This window comes from Rhodnius prolixus, unplaced genomic scaffold (genome assembly GCF_049639745.1).
Source record: "Rhodnius prolixus isolate KJV_2025 unplaced genomic scaffold, Rpr scaffold_3, whole genome shotgun sequence".
NCBI classification, from domain to species: Eukaryota; Metazoa; Arthropoda; class Insecta; order Hemiptera; family Reduviidae; genus Rhodnius; species Rhodnius prolixus.
In genome coordinates this window covers 22,108,069-22,126,269 of record NW_027411603.1, presented here as the reverse complement: position 1 = coordinate 22,126,269, position 18,201 = coordinate 22,108,069, and positions in this window count along the sequence as shown.

Sequence of the window (18,201 nt, the reverse complement as noted above, 5' to 3'; positions counted from 1 at the left end):
AATTCCATTGTAGAGAAATTTATGCAGGCTCCTTGCCTACTTCTTCCGTAACGGACACATATTTTTGGGGTTGTTCCGTGGCGCTGGAGGGAGAAAAAAAAAAAAAAAGGATAAAAGCAGAAGAAGAAGAAGAGTTTTCACATGGAAATTTTTCCAGCTAACCATTCCAGCACAGAGGGGATCTCGGCTTCCAGCTAGAAACGATAGAGAGGGGTTGCTGCCGGATGACAGAATGCTAGCCTAAACTTGGAGTGAGTCCTCGGTGGTTTATGCGTTGCCACCAAACCCTGCACCATCCCTTCTTCCATTTTCTTCTTCATGGTCTTGGCGAAGCTGAGGGAGCCCCCACCTCCTTCCTCTCAAAGTCTATAGGATCCTGCATATATTGGTAATACGGTGAATATGTTATTAGGAGGATATATCTGTGGGACTAGATCCTCTCATCCCGCTTCGCAGTCTGGTCCTTTATTTCTTTAAAATATAGAATATAAAATAAACAGTGATTTAAAACAAATATTTAATTCAAATGGGGCTCAGGTAATTATATTTTCATAAGTGCACCGAAGGAATTTTTACATTATCCAAGGTGAATTTGAGCTTAACTTTATTTATAGTAGAATTAATTACGCCAGCGTTTCCCAACCTGTGACTGGTTGGTTATACTCGAAAAATAATCATTAATGGCGGACGTAAAAAATTTAAAAACAAATTAAATCCTTAAAATGTCACAGAAACGTTTTTTCCTATAATTCATAAAAATTATTTTAAATAATAATATTATTAAGACTAACTGGGAACCGTCACATACGACTTAAACGAACTGAAGTTAACAGGCGTTATCTACTACTTAAAATACTACTAGACCAACGTTCAAAACTTTCACTTAATAACAAATTCTATACTAAAAACCCGCCAGGACGTACGATGGGTTCAACGAAACGCTCCAATCTTCAACGAATTCAATCTCTTCAGTCTAAAATTCTCCGCACTATCGTTACCACTTCATTTTATGTTTCAAATCTAACCATCCACACAGACCTGGAAATTCCGTTTGTAAGTCAGGTTGCACGAAGTCGCTACATAAGTTTTCATCAGAACTTGCACTCTCATTCCAATCCTCTTGTCCGCCATTTATCATCTCCTTCACCTTCCAGATCATCCTCCCAGACGATTAAAACGCCAGTGGCCTCGCGATTTTTTCTCTTCTGAAGAGAGTAGCTAATCCTGGAGATGACTTAGGGAGTGTTATCACTGTGTAACTTCTCCCCTCAATTGGTGAGTTTGTAGTGAAGTCAGTTATTGTCATTGATACTTATGGTGTATCTAGCGCTGGTGTAACTTAACTAATAAATTTAAAAATAATAATAATAATAATAATATTATACAGTAAAGCTGTTACTATGTACAGTAATAAGGTAAGTCTGTCTCAAGATATACGAGAAAATATAATATGTATAACTACGTAAAAATCTGCTTAAAGAGAGCTTACAGGTAGTAGAATGCTTAAAAGAAATTAATTTAGATGATTTGGGCTCAAATATAATAATCCTAAAGAAGAACTTTGTAAATTAATTAATAATTTTGAAGTGAAAAATATGTACCTACTCAATTTTTATTAATTATTAAAATAAAGTGAACATGAACTTGGACACTTGAACTCCTTTGTAACAGATACATTGTATCGCTATACAAATAAAGATAATAATAATAAAATAACACATTCGGAATAACAAATTTCACGAAATACAATCATTTTTATGAAGTGGTAGAATTTAGCATGATGTACGTGAGCCAAAAAAGGTTGGAAAACGCTGAATTACGCTAACCAATATTTTGGAACTTAAATTTTCCTATTGCTGAAGATAAAATTATTTAATTAGATTGTAAGTTTTTTTTTGTTTTTTTTTTTTTTGGCGTTTATCTATGCTACAATCAGCGCGTTGGCGCTATAAGTAACAGTGATAACAGAGTAACAAATGATAAGTAACGAGTGGAGAAGTTACCCAGTGGTAATACTTCGAAACATTAGGCTATTAGTCGCTCTCTTCTTTTGAGAGGAGATCATGAGACCACTGTCTCTTAAGGCGTATTGTCGGGTTTGTAGTTCTTGAAGAAAAATTTTTAGCTAGAGGATTTATATGAGATTGCAGGTTGAAGTGGAATTTTTCTGTATCTTGTTTTAGCGACTTGTGCGACAAAAGGAATATTAAGATCAGTGTTTATAGTCCAGGTTGAAGACATAAAATGGAGCGTGTACAATAGTTCGAAGTATTTTAGATTGTAGCGATTGAATCCTTTGGAGATTGGAGCGTTTGGTTGAACCCCACAGTTTTATTCCATACGTCCAAATGGGTTTTCGAAATATAAGTATAAATTAGTCTTTTGTTGTCTAGAGAGAGTTTTGATCTTTCGCCTAAAAGTCGATAGCGTCTGATTAGTTCTGTTCTTTTTTAGTCTAGTGTGTGAGAGATTGTAAGTAGATTTAATTTATTGACGACTATCTATCTATTTAGAAACCAAAATCATTTTGCAGTAGTTAAAACTCTTGCAGAATATTCCCTCGCCATTGATTGCAAGTAGCCATACATTACTCGGTAAAACTTCATTCACTTTTTTTACTCTCATCACTGATACGGCCATGAAGCAATCGCTCCTTCTTAGTTAGGGTGAGACCCTCCGTTCGGAAAAAAACAAACTTTTTAATAAATTTTTCCCGATATGTAAGATCGACGTTCGGAAAAGAGTAAGCAGTAGGTTGGTGGAGGGGGAGGACTCCAAGAATGAAGAGCCGCGTTTGCAGATGGCGCTTCTGATATTAAACATGTGCAATCGCCGGCTGTCCTTTATCCTTCTTCCTTCCAAGGAGCTTCCTTCTTTTTTCATTTTTCCTTGCTCGTTCATTCTTTTTTTTCCTTCCAGGTAATGTTGTTAAATAGAGCAACAAGAACCGTCTCTAAAGGATCTGTATCTTCAGTATGAAAGTGGGAGGAAGACTTTTTTTTTTGTCTCCCCAGAATTGGCCCGGATATAAAGGCGGCCGACGATACCAAGTTGGCGGCGACGCCCATTGGATTCAGGAAATTATACATTTTTATTCTGCGTAACCCCGCGGGCTACACTCTGTATAACATTCAGAGTTCAGTACTAGGCTCGGTAAGGAGAATGTTTCTAGTTTTTCGTTGCCATAGAAAGAGAGAGAGGGTAAGAGAAAAGAAACAAAGAGAATGGAGATGGGCCACAACTTCCTTAGCTTCAGTTTTTTTTACGACCGCTCGTGAACAACTTTTTAGAAGAAGATATAGACGGTAACTGCATGTTCTTTATTTTTATTTTATTTTTCATTCTCTCTATGGGATCTACCCTCTTGTAATTGTATTATGACCCTTGGAATTCTATAAATCTATTTGGCGTTATTCTTCTGTTTTATCGTAGAGACGAACAGCAACTCAAGCACGAATAATATCATCTTACAAAATAAACTTATCGATCAAAATATGGTTTTAAAAAATCTAATACAAAATATCCAGCGGCTCTCTAATACTATAATTTTACTAATTCTTTACAAAAAATTAAAAATAAAAATACCTAATTGTCCTTTGATTACGAATAAGTGCAGATAATTGCTTGTTACTAGCTACAGTCATTACTTACAAGGAGTTTTATAATTTATTTGTTACGCAACATTTGGTATCCAACATCATTAATAAATTTGAGAAATAAATGCAGAGATTGTTTATCATTTACAATTTAGCTGTTTTTTTTTAAATTGCCAGTCCTCTGCGGTCTAGTTTCGTTGTAAGTAAAAAGTAAAAATAATAATAATAAAATAAAGTATTCCCTACAGGGCTGGATTTAGATGAAAAGAGGCCCTAGGCTATTCCACTTATGAGGCCCTTTCACGTCCCATTTTTAAGTTTGTAAATTACATGAAAGATAATAAAATACATCACTATCGTGATATATATCAATATGTTAAATGAAACGTTGTTATTGGTACTAACCTTTTGCTAACAATTTGAATGTAGGCCCCTCTTGATCTTGAGGCCCTAGGCTGAAGCCTAGTTACTCTATAGGAAAATACGGCCCTGAATCCCTATTTTTTCAAGCAAGCTGTACGTTCAACTATCAATTACGTGTCATGGACGGAGGCGACCAGCTTTACTTTACTAATAAATTCTTATATTAACCATTAAATAAAATCCAAGGCCTAAGACCGGGAATCGAACCCAATACCACAATACGTATTAGCCTTACAGGTCAGTGGCCTTAGTGGCGCCTGTAAGTAAAGATTAAGTAATGTATAATTAGTAAGAAATGTTGGATTACTAAACACATGTGTAATATAGTTTAAGTAAAAGTAGTAGTATTTTTTAGACACAAGGGCTAGCAAGGGTCTTAGAATAGAACAGACGTTAACTCAATTACAAAGCTCCGATGTGAAGGCTAAGCCGAAATTGTGGTGCTTGCCATTTGAGAATAAAACACTGTTTTCCCAATCTGCGTAATATTATACCTTAGAATGTATTGCCAAGGTTTTTTGTGACTTAAACGTCAATTATTTATTCTACTTAATAACTTTTTCTTTAACATAGCTTAGAAGAAAAATAATTCAAGTTAATAGACCTTTTTACCAAGAAAAGAAACGCCGAAAAAATACGTGATTTCTCAAATTCCACGAATTAACATTTTCTTTTAATCTCGATGAATTATTATTCTAAGGAAATACATAAATTAACCACAGACACTTATTGTGTCAGCAGTGTCCGAGAGATGTTACGTCAAAGATCTAGTAATCCCAGCATTACATAATATGGGATTTTCACTTGATTTGAACTTCTGTTCATAGTACTTGCATCTTACATGCAAGCCGCTGCATTACTATATCGTTATTTTATTATTATTTACTGACTCTACTCTGTGCTGTGGTAATGTGAATAATTCTTTATTTCATTATACTTTAGAACTACTTTGTAACATCAGAAAGAAAGTAAGTTATAAATTATTTTTGTATAGTGAAGTTATTCTATGAATAAAATTCTGCTATTATTTGCAAAAATCACATATTAGTTACTTAAATCGTGTATTATTAAGTGCTATGAGAAAGACAATTACTCTGAAAAAAAAATTTATTCAAAAGAAATAATAATTAACTGTCAAAATATCATGCCAAGTAAAGTCGGAGCCAATTTCGGAATAAATAGCGATGAATCGAAAAAAATGTTTGGTTTAATTTTAAAGTTAGCTGAAATCTTGGAATATCGAAAACGCTTTAAGTTCAGAAATGAATACTAAGTTTGAACTGCTTACAACAATAATTTGAAATCCAAGCAACAAAATAATAATAATAATAAATAAAAAAACAATCTAGCTAGCTACATGGGAAAGTACAATCGATATTTATTAGTCATTTTTCAAGGACGCTGTTAAACAATTTGAAAGTAACCTTAACAAAAAGAAACGTTAGAATAATAAATTCATAGGAAGTTGTACCACCGTTGCTATTCAATTCTCCCTTCTCGTTACATTTAACTATTAAGATGTCGCCAACTGAAATGATGGATAGACAGACATTACACAATAGGTAAATAGTGTAATACAGACGGCACTGCTAACTGATAGAAAGATGTATAGTTTATGTTGTAAAAATTACTCAATCAATTGGAGACAAGTTGCCACCTATTTAGATAATTAGGAAATTTTTTTAGTATAAGATATTTGATTGATTTGGTTCTTTTCTTTGGTCGTGTAGCAACTGTCCATATACCAGCCATTACTTGTACCCAGAGTTATTATTGTGATTAACAACTTTTTTAAAAAAAATTATATAAAAAAGCCATTTAATCTTCTAACTGATCTAAGTTTCTGAATCGTCTAGCCTCTCTACTTACTCTTTCATATCATCTAGAATTAATACTACGTAAATTGTTTCAAGTAGAAGAAGAAAAAGTCCTTATTTGAAAATAAAAGTTATAGCTTTATATCTAATAAGTATATACGGATTAAATTAATATCAAAAGAAAACCTTGGTTTGCATTAAAACAAGAAAACTAAAGGAAATAAGAAATAAACCTTAATTACCTTTCACAAGATAAATATTGCATAAAAAGACCAATTACTTGAATATTAAAACCGTCACTCCCGTCTACTCTGTGAATAGATAACTCATAGTGCTGCACGAGACCGAGACGAGGCGAGACTGCATAAAGTCTCGGTCGCTCAAGTCTCGGTCTCGGTCTCGCTCTCAGACTAGTCGATATATCTTGGTTTTTTGAATTTTTATTTAAGTATTAAAAATGGTTTGCTATTAATAATCTTTTCAAAAAATGTTATTATTTTCTAATAAATATTTTAATTTATATATTGGTAATGAAAATGTGTGTAAAAGAAGACAACTACTTACACTTCAATGCATCATACTGTTATATAATATATCTTTATATAATTTCAAAAAGATGTTAAAAACGCGCCAAATGAAAGACCCAAATAACATATCTGCCTCCTAAACAAGTCGATTCGTGAAATACAAAATACACCTCCCAACAAACTTCCCGCTCCATTAGTTATGACTGTTGGTGAAGATAAAGAATCTGATGATTCACCTTTTGACGACGACGACTGCATCAATATTTTGCACCATTTGCTCAAAAATCAGCAACTATCACCGAAGCATGGAAGACAGAAATAATTAATTAGACCAAGCACCAGTAGACGTTGACATTTTAGAATGATGGAAAACACTTGAGAATTCCTTCAAAAAATTGTCTAGAATGGCGAGAGATATTTTTAGTATCTGTGCAACTTCAGTGCCATCTGAAAGATTATTTTCGCAAGCTGCGTTGATAATGACCAATAGAAGATCGGTTAGAGGCGAGACCTGCGAAGCTAATATGTATTGTGGTACTGGGTTCGATTCCCGGTCTTAGGCCTTGGATTGTATTTAATGGTTAATATGAGAAATTTACAGTAAAGTATGTTTGCTAGTCGCCTCCGTCCGCGACACCTAATTGGTAGTTGGACGTAATGCCCGCCTGAAAAAATAGGCGATTACTTTACTTTGCTAACTTTACTTATGTAATTCGAAGTCAAATAGATGTAGTAATACTGAACATATATAATAAAATCGTATCTTTTAACAATTAATTCAATACCCGTAATGATTATTTATTAATAAAGAACACAATTTTATAATTTTGTAGCTAAAAATTAATATTTGAAAAACCGAGACGAGACCGAGATTTCTCGACGAGATATATATAATGTCTCGATTCTCGTGCAGCACTAATAACTCATTCGATCCAGCCCCTTAGAGTGGCTCAGGATTATATCGAAAACAACAATATGGCGAAGCACCATCCTTAGCCTTACAATTTTTAATTTCTAGTGAAAATAGTACTAAACCTAAAGGATAGATAGTGTAAATAAACTTTAAAGTACTGCTCACAGATGCAATTTCAAAATTAAAAATAGTTTCAGTAAAAAAGCACTTTTTAACGTACATCGTTAAAAAAAAAATAATAATAATTTTTCGTGTTGTGAAGACGCCAAATTGAACATACTCAAAAAAAAACTGTTTAAAATTCGCATTATTCGAACTTCGGTCCCTCAAAATATTTATTTCTGCAAAAATTCAAATCCTAAAATTACGCATTAACCAAATTTTCTTTTAGAAGAAAAAGATAAAGTAAAAAAGTTGTGTTTTTTTAGTCCATTTTTTCAAAAAATTAACATCTCTGCAAGTTGAAACACGTCTTGCCTAAGGTTTAAGGAAAATATTTTAAAAATGATATTAAAAGCACTTCTTTTCAATGTTAGGACGCCAATTGAAATATTTAGGATTTTTTAAAATAAAAAGAACTATAATAAAACATTGATAAAGCTATTTAGAACAGAAAAATGATTACAGAAAATATAAAACAGCCAGCCGCCACATTTTCTATACAATCCATACATTTGATTCCAAACATAACCTGACATCTGTTTCACCTATGAACTTCTCAATATTTGACTTGTCTATCATGAATACATATGAATTCCATATGTAGCACAAGGCGTTCGTAGCTAAACATGTCTGTATACAAGTCGTCTTATTGGCATTTCTAAAAGAATTGATATGCAATAAGAAAATGTGATACAAAGATAAGTTCATATCAGGGTTGTTTTTTTTTTATTCAGATTTCCACCCATCGGGGATCTACTTTTCAAAATTAAGTGAATCTTATGTTCTGGGAATTGTTTTTAAAAATATTTGGGGAAGAAAATAGACATAGATCTATGATCAAAAAACAGTTTTAACACTGCATTGCCAATGCTCGAACTTAGTCAGTTATTGCCAATGTGGAGTCATATTGACTCCATAATTTATTTTTTATATATTTTTTATATTGATTTCAATTTTAATAATAAAATTTGCATTAAAGGATGAGAAAGAATAGGAATTAAGAACGAAAAAACAAGTTTTGTCCACAAATCGGCTTTAACATTTTACGCAGAAGGAATTAACTTCAACTTAGGATCGCAGTAATTTCAGTATTTTCTAGAACCTTGATTGGCTGCCTTCTGATCAGGGACATTCCCTATTTTTTCAATTACTGTGCGCTGTTGACACGGATCGGAAATTACCCAATTCGCTGCAAGTTTTTGCTGCAATTCGGACAGAAAATCGATTCTAGAAAGAGGCTTTTTTTTTTAGCCTTGATACTTTCTATGAAAATTATGTAAATTTATAAAAATAAGCATTAAGGCAATAATCTGGAGTCAAGATAATAACAGAAAATCTACTTGTATTGCCAATCAGGAGTCAAAATGACTCTTATGATTCAAGTAAACTAAACTGCAAAAAGAAACTAAGAATTCCATGGTCTTCAGCTCGAGACTATCCAAATGGTGAAAGAGTGGGGATAGCATATCTAAGAGCATTTCGGGATAGCTATGAGATGAGGGGAAACAGAGACCATTCCTAGTTTTTTGGAGTCAAATTGACTCCAGATTGGCAATGCACGTGTTAATACACGTTTTATTCTCTTTGTATTTTTCAAAAACTAATGCAACGGATTTAGTTAATTTGAACAACAAACTTCTCTTCAATTTGGAACAAACTGTATTTACGTTTTTTGATCATAGATCAAATCATCAAATCATTGATTGAGTAGAAAAGATTATAAGAAGTAGCTGGAGGATTTGAGGCATCAGTAAGTAACCAAAAATAGGATTTAATAGCGACAGCAGAAAAATAATTAAGCAATATCTAGAAGTGGAAACACAAATCGTTGAAATTCTAGAAATATTTGCCTCAAACTGTTTTATCAAGTCAAATATCTCGTTACAATCAAATCAGAATAATACAGCAAAATTGTTACCAACATTTTACTAGCTCATGAAGTGCCTTCCGTTTTAAAAGATTCACTAAGAGAGAAAAATTGTATTATCCTGGATCATTTGAACAGATAGTGTTAGACACCAAAGCTGCAGCTCTGTGACAGTGAACCGCACTTAATTTGATGAAAACAATAGACTAAGATATCCTGCTTGAATTCTAATTCATTGTGTCAAGGTGTGGTTAAGACTCAATACTTCATCAGTAACTTTTGGGGAAAAAGAAGTCAAATTTTCTTTGTTATAAAAAAAGCGGAAGTTATGAGTTCAAAAAAGGGAGCTCGGTAAAACGGGCCAAATGGGTTGGCTGTCCTTTCAAATTTAAATTTGTTTGTTTCAGTTCTATTTATAATTTTAAAATGGTACTTTTATAAACATTTTTTTTTATCCTGACTGTAGGAAAAATATTATGAGATAACTTAATGCAAAAAGTGGTTCCTAACCTAGATGTTGGGAACATAGACTAGAATATTACATAATTGATTCTGAATATACGTAGTATTTTATTCTAGACTAACCTGTGTTTTGTTAGGTTATGCAGGAAAACAAAGGTAATGTGAAAAAAATATTCAATTTAGCGCAATAAAAGATAAAAACTGCCACGGTTACAGGAAATACTCTTCCTTCCACCAAAATATCATACTAACACGTTCCGGAGGTCATTTAGATGGAGATCAGCGCATGGTTTTTAGTCATATTTCTGTTTCTCTTTAATAAAATTTTGAATTAATTATTGTATAGTAGAAACTATAAGAAGATTTCGCATTAGATTTTACAATAATTGAATTATTTTTAAATCAGCTCTTGTTCAGTTGATTCTTGTCGAAGAATAGTTGCAAGCGATTTGGTACAGATTAGATGCAAACAGCGCCATGCTCTGCAACTCGAAACTTCTTCCAAAAACGTGATCATAATATTCATCAGGGCGGTATGTAACTACATAAATAATATACAGGGTGTCCCAAGGTATATGGATAACGACTTTTTCTCGGAAACTAAGATAGCTAGTAAAAAACTAAAAAATACGTGTTCCCTTAGTTTTTTGTTAGAAATCCAAATTTAATTTGTAAATTTTTTCGGTGCCTCCAGAAGCGAGATACAGGCACCAACTTCTTTTTTTCAAATAGGAAGGTGTGGATTTTATTTCAGAAATAGATTCCTCTATTTTTTTTAAAGAAAAATTTACTTGAACGGTTTTTTCTGTGAGCGATATTTTACAAGTTTTGAACGAAAACATGATTCTTATAAGAAATTTCAAAATGATAATATTATAACGGTTTTTTGATGGAATAAGAAGAAAAGTACTATTTTATTATAAATTTTACTCCTCATTAATATTACAGATCATGCTCGAAATGGCCTCCACCATTAGAGATGCATAGACATGCTCTTTCCTGCCAATTGTCCCTTACTGCCAAAGAAATAGATTCGGCTTTAACCGAGTTACAGGCATCTATTATTCTCTGCTTTAGTTCATCTACAGATGCAATCCCAGCTTGATTCTGATTCACTTAGATTTAGAAATGCTTTTAGGTAAGCAGAAATAAGGAAAGAAAGAAAAAAGTAATGAATAATCACCTTGTTTTTCAGGTATCCCCAAAGGAAATAGTCCATAGGTGTCAAGCCCGGTGAGAGAGGTGGCTACTGAATCGCCATATAACACGCCCATCAAATTGTCTATCGAGATATCTCTTTACATGCCTGATGGTGTTATATCGACACGGGGGGCGATTCAGTAGCCACCTCTCTCACCGGGCTTGACATCTATGGACTATTTCCTTTGGGGATACCTGAAAAACAAGGTGATTATTCATAACTTTTTTCTTTCTTTCCTTATTTCTGCTTACCTAGAAGCATTTCTAAATGTAGGTGCATCAGAATCAAGCTGGGTTGGCATCTGTAGATGAGCTAAAGCGAAGAATAATAGATGCCTGTAACTCGGTTAAAGCCGAATCTATTTCTTTGGCAGTAAGGGGCAATTGGCAGGAAAGAGCATGTCTATGCATCTCTAATGGTGGAGGCCATTTCGAGCATGATCTGTAATATTAATGAGGAGTAAAATTTATAATAAAATAGTACTTTTCTTCTTATTCTATCAAAAAACCGTTATAATATTATCATTTTGGCATTTCTTATAAGAATCATGTTTTCATTCATAACTTGTAAAATATCGCTCACAGAAAAAAACCGTTCAAGTAAATTTTTCTTTAAAAAAAAATAGAGGAATCTATTTCTGAAATAAAAACCGCACCTTCCCATTTGAAAAAATAAAGTTGGTGCCTGTATCTCGCTTCTGAATGCACCGAAAAAAATTTACAAATTAAATTTGGATTCCTAACAAAAAACTAAGGGAACACGTATTTTTTAGTTTTTTTCTAGCTATCTTAGTTTCCGAGAAAAAGTCGTTATCCATATAGCTTGGGACACCCTGTATAATCAATTATGAAGATGAAATTAAAAATACTTATTAACAATCAAACTTAATTTTCGGTATTTCGTTTTAAAAGGAGTAGTATGAATAAGCACAATAGATAATCCTCTTCCGGCATCATAAAGCCCAGTTTTTCTCTTTTCTTTATCCCTTAATACAGATGGAATTACACATTTCTTGATCGTACAGATTTTAAGTTTTCGAAAAAGTATCTGTTTTGAGGTTTCCACCTCAAAATATGGTTTTTACGGCAATCGAAAGTAACGGAACATGCAAAAAAGCATAACAGTTAAATATCAAAACAGGTGAAAATAGTAACAAATAATAAGAGGTAATAATTGATTTAAAAAAAAATGATATACCTCTTTTTTATTTTCATTTCTTTAGTTTTCCCTGTGACCCCTTGCAAGCAATTGTACCAACATAAGACTATTACAAAACTAAATATAACTAGCTACAAGTAAGGACGTATTCAGAAGAAAAATATAGAGTACAGTCTTTTATAGTTGTTTTTAAGTATGAACCCAAATGTTGCAACGAAAATGAAGTATTTTAAGAAATACAGATAAAATCAGCTTTTTAGTTGGTGCAGCGTAAAATTAAAATGCAATGTTTGCGTGGAAGTAACTAATTATTAAATGCAGAGTTCCTTTAATAAAAAAAGTTAGAAAATAATTTCGCTTCACTGAATTGATTGTTTACTTTTGAGGTTATCATACCAAAAATGTCTACTATATTATTGTCTTCGAACTCCAACCGTTCTACATGACATGAAGATCTGTAAGTTTTAATGGAATCACTCTTACAGGACAATTTGTTTTAAGACAATTTTTTTAAACGAGAAAAAAGATTCGACTCCCCTCTCATGCGCCATTTAAAAAAAATGGCTGATCAAGTACTAATTTGCATCATGCAATTGAATATGCACATCTTATAGGATTATTAATTAATAACGTATGATTGCAATATAAATTATAAATCTTATTGTTATTTATTTTATACTTAAGGACCCTAAACTGATTATTGTACCACTTTATAGGGTTAGTTCCGTTTCTGAAAATGAAAAATCAATGTTATACTGAATTTAGAGGTATAATTCCTTGTTGCTTGAGTTATAAGCTTATTTTTAAATCATTAAAATATACTAAAAGCCTTGATATCAAAGATTTAAGTTGAGAAGTTTGTAAATTGAAGATTGGAATTAAAAAAAGAAGAATACAGTTGAAAAAGTATGTCGCACTCATATGATAGGTGATGTAATTGGAGCGAAGTGATAAGGAGTGAAGACTGAAGGTGGGGAGAGATCTACTTGGGTGTAATTAGAGATAGAGGGAGATCTACCTGCTAGTGTGTTGTGTAGGAAATACAATACAAAGGAGGTTTATAAAAACACTTACCGATACGATCATAAGTAAGTAAGTCTTCTTGCAGAGATTGACACAGGGGTTAAAAGTAAATGGAATGAGCTTAGTGAAGAATAGTAAAGTGCAGCGACCGCCGAAGAATGAGAAGCTGGACTGGTGGACGGACGCCCTTACAGTAGCTGACGCACAGATGGAACAAGTGGCTTTGGGGGGCTATACACACAGGGTGGGTGTCGAATGAGGACTAAAGTCAACGGAGACGCAAAGGACTCTATCATTGTGTAACCAAAATGGAAGTGAATGGCTGTAGAATGTGAGAAGGAGACCTGTATTGAAGATTTAGCAAGCGAGAGTGGAATAGTTAAGGAGTCACAATAAAAACAGTTGGAAGAAGAGAGAAGAGAGAATATGAGAAAGGAACGTCATCAGATGTACCCAGTGGCGCAGGAATACGGACGGAGTGGGTACTAATGAGACCCCCCTCTCACCATAAGCCAGCTGTCCTGAGTCTCACTCCCTAGACAAGGCGCACAGGAGCTTACAAAGGGTGAACGGGTATGGGTAAATGGCCTTCCACAAATTGTTATCTAATGGACTTTTACATTAAGATAGGTTATGATAGGAATGGACAAACTGCAGGATGTAGGTAAGCAAAGAAAGAAAGGATTTGTGTATAGCGGAAGTAAAAAATATTAAGTGAAAGTGTTATCACGTTGCTCATATTGTCGCACTGAGCCAAGTAAACATTACTGTGCGCACTTCCGCTCTGATGTGTGGTTAGAAAGTTCTAAAATCCTTTAAACTAGGATCCTCCTTTTTAAGATGTCCAAAAAAAGAATAAAGCTTACTTCCTGCATCTCCTTTCTGCTGAGTTACTGCCATAGCAAAATGTCCTTCCAGTATTTTGTGTCTTAACTCCAGTCATCCACTTATATCCTGCACCCATCACGAGGACTGTCTTCCTCTACTTCTGATTTATGAGGATTCCACTTTCTCTCTGGGAGCATTCTTCTGAGGTGTCCACACTTTTTACAACTTTCTTTTCACTGTAGAGTAGCGTTTCCCAATCTGTGGTACGCGAGTTGCTGGCTGGTGGTACGCGAAAAATAATCAATAATGGCGGACATAAAAAATTTATGAGAAAATATAGTGGCACATTTAACAGGATTTAAATTGTCTTTCACGGAGTATTTCCCAAAACCCGAAAACACAAATGATAACTGGATTTCAAACTCTTTCTATGAAGAAAATTTGGGAAAAGCTACATCATTATCAATAAAAGATAAAGAAAATTTAATAGAATTATCATGTGACAGAACTTAAATGATAACTATGTAAAGATCTGCTTAAAGAGACTGATTGTAATGAGTAAGCTCTGTCCAAGCAACATTAAATTTAATTGGTACTTACAAGTAGTTGAATGCTTAAAAGAAATTAATTTAGAAGATTTGGGCTCAAATATAATAATCCTAAAGAAGAACTTTGTAAATTAATTAATAATTTTGGAGAGAAAAATATGTACGCAATTTTTAATTGTTTAAAAAAAAGTTTTGAAACTAAGATCTTACACTTTTACAAAGTGAACAGGAACATGAACTTCTTTGTAACAGATACATTGTGTCTCTAAAGAAATAGAGGTAGGTACACACTCGGAATAACAAATTTCACGAAATACAATCATTTTTACGAAGTGGTAGAATTTAGCATGATGTACTACCAAGTGGTACGCGAGCCAAAAAAAGGTTGGGAAACGCTGCTATAGAGAATTAAATTACTTCTAAAAATAAAGGAAGACACTTTGAAAACTGCATTCAATTTTTACTCCACTAATATTTACTATCTCCTAACAGGAATGGAAATTAGTAACTATAACTTACTAGAGTAAGTGAAAGTATTGCTATCATATCAGTTTTGGAGTACCGTTTCCTTCATTGCTTTTTTACCGTTTCTTTGAAGACTTCGAAAATGTGGTTTTTGCAGGATAATTGTATGTTTTGCTGTTGCGGGTGAACAATTATCTCAAAAATAAATAAAAAATTATAAAGAGCTAAAATTTTATAGGCTACGAATTTATCACATCTTATATTACGTAAATTTGTAACTTAGTGTTTCCACAATTCCTCGACCGAAAATATCCTTTGTTAAAAGAAATTTTCACCTTTTTTGAGTTCTCGAAAATGGCTTAAACTATATTTATTTAAAATTATATTTTACTTAGCAAGAGCTGGTGTTCCTCAGGGCAGTGTCCAAGGTCCTCTTCTTTACTCTTTACGTACTGCAGATATACTCGGACCTCAAATTGGTAGTTGGACATTAAGCCCCGCCTGAAAAAATAGGCGATTACTTTACTTTTACTTACTTTTTTACTTTACTCGTACCTCAACATCCAAATACCATTCTCTCCACCTTTGCTGACGATACTGCTATCTTATCTCCTCATTCCGATCCTCTTACCGCTACAAGGGCTCTACAAACACACATCAACCACTTACAGGTCTGGCTTAACAAATGGCGAATCAAAACAATGTTATCAAATCAAAATACATAGTATTTACTCTTAGAAGAAATGTCCTATCTGCCATCATCTTGAACCAAACTCCTACACCAACTGTGGACAAAGTACGCTACTTTGGACTGCACCTAAACAAACGGTTGACATGGAATCCCCCATACTAGACTGAAATGACAAGAAACTAACCAAATCAAATTATTAATAACATTCATTTTAAAATTATTAATTTCTATTTATAAAAACAAATCTATTGGAAATTCTGATTGACAATTTTAAAAATTTAATAATAATAATAAAGCCATTTATTTGGTTTCAGAATAATACATTTTTTATATATATAATACATGTTTTTTATGAAACAAATAAAACAATAACTTTTCAAAAAGAAAGAATACTATAATATTGAGTAATTCTTGAAACCAGGCCCACTACTGAGCATAGGCCTCTCCCATTAAACTCCATAATCCTTCGTCTTTCGCCTTCCTAGTCCATGATGGTCCAGCATGTTTTAAGATGTCATCCGCCCATCTCTTCTTTTGTCTGCCGACCCTTCTTTTCCTGAATTCCAGAGACCAGTTAGTAAGTCGAGTAGTCCAACGACCATCTTTCACTCTCATCAGCTTTCAATTAATTTTAAAAATTAACTGAACTTAATACAAATTGAAATGGGGTTTAGGTAAACTTCGGCTAAGATTCATGTAATTGTTTGTCATCACCATTTTTATTCTTTCCTCACTTAGATTTACGTAATTTAAACTTAGATTTACTCTCACCCTGAAGTGAATACACAAACGTAATCTACAATCCGCCAGATTTAATAAGACAATTTCGTTATTCAATTTGGCTGCACAGGCACTTAAAGTCAATTTTGTCTAGCTTAACGAGTCAATGAAAAATTATAAATAGCAGGTAAAGCCTTTGATAACCTTCCCTTAAAACAAAATGTCGGAATGGTGATCTAAATTCACTATTCGGTGGTTAATTGAATTGGCCTTGATTTTATTACGAAAACATTTAGCTAATAATAAGCTATTCTAGAGGGAATAAAGGTTCGAATAAAAATTAGACTTATTGTATTATAGATAAGTACATTTAAGGCTGGACAAGCGATTAAAACATTCATTACTTCCCCAGCTAAAAATCATCAATCCATCTCGGTCCTAAAGCAAATCACTATTTGTGGATTGATACAATAAATCACCGAATATGCCAACAAGTCGTATAATGCTCAGGACAGTTCCGTTGTAAGGTCTATTAATAAGCGGTGGTTGCTTATGAACTTGAAGTCGAATATAAACACCATTTTGTGTTTTGTTTATATTTTATTTTAGCCGCCCCTTTGAATAGAGCTCCTGTTTATCTTGTCATTCTTCAACAATGATATTTTTTATTTCCCATAAATCTCCATCTATATGTCCTCTTTATCCCAATGATAATCGTGTCACACCTGTTAAAGTCAACATACACTCTTGTACATTTCATCATTCCTTCATTTTGTATGTACATATATAATTTATTCTTTAAACTGCAGTAAATCTTTTAAAATTTATGTAATAAACTCCAATATTTGATTGCATATTTACTCGTACTTATTGAAAATACGTAAAATGTGAAACATAAACAAAGCTCGTGCCTACTTTGTGATTGTAAGTGTCTAAGAAGTCAGTTTAAAGACTTAAAAAGCGAACTATATTAATAAATTATTACTGTTCATTATTTTTGGTGACTGAATCATAGTTTCAATAGGATGATAAAAATAAATGCCAGTTTCAGTCATGATAAACTTTATTATGCCGAGCTTTCGACTTTGGGACTAGGTCATCTTCAGGGCTAATTTATAATATACTGTTTTACATCATTAGAGGGTTGGTGGGTCTTCTGCCTTGTCTGTTCATGGACTGAATGTGACTTTGTTTTGAAATTAAAAACAAATAACTATTTAGTTAAGTAGTATTTACGGTTTACCAATTTGGACCTTTAGCTTACGAGGGTCGTTTGAAAAGTCCATGCAAAGTCAGAGAGATAGCCCTACTGGCGCGTATCGAGGTTATGTTTAGTTAGTAGCATCTCTTGGAAGAACACACACCAAGTTTCAGCCAGATCGGTCTATTTCTTTGTGTTTGGCATTCGTTTGAATCGAGGAAGTCGAGTGATTTTCAAAAAATGGACGAAAAAGAATTTCGTGTGTTGATTAAACACTACTTTATGAAAGGCAAAACGCCTGAGGAGACTAAAGAGAAGCTTGATAAACATTATGGTGACTCTGCACCTTCGATTAGAACAGTTTATAAGTGGTTTCAAAATTTTCGGAGTGGCCATATGGGCACAAGTGACGCTGAACGTTCTGGACGCCCTGTTACTACTCCAGAAATCATTGATAAAATCCATAATATGGTGATGGATGACAGAAGAGTGAAGGTGCGTGAGATTGCTAGTGCTGTGGGCATCTCGAATGAACGGGTACATAATATTTTGCATCAATATTTGGACATGACAAAGCTATCCGCAAGATGGGTGCCGTG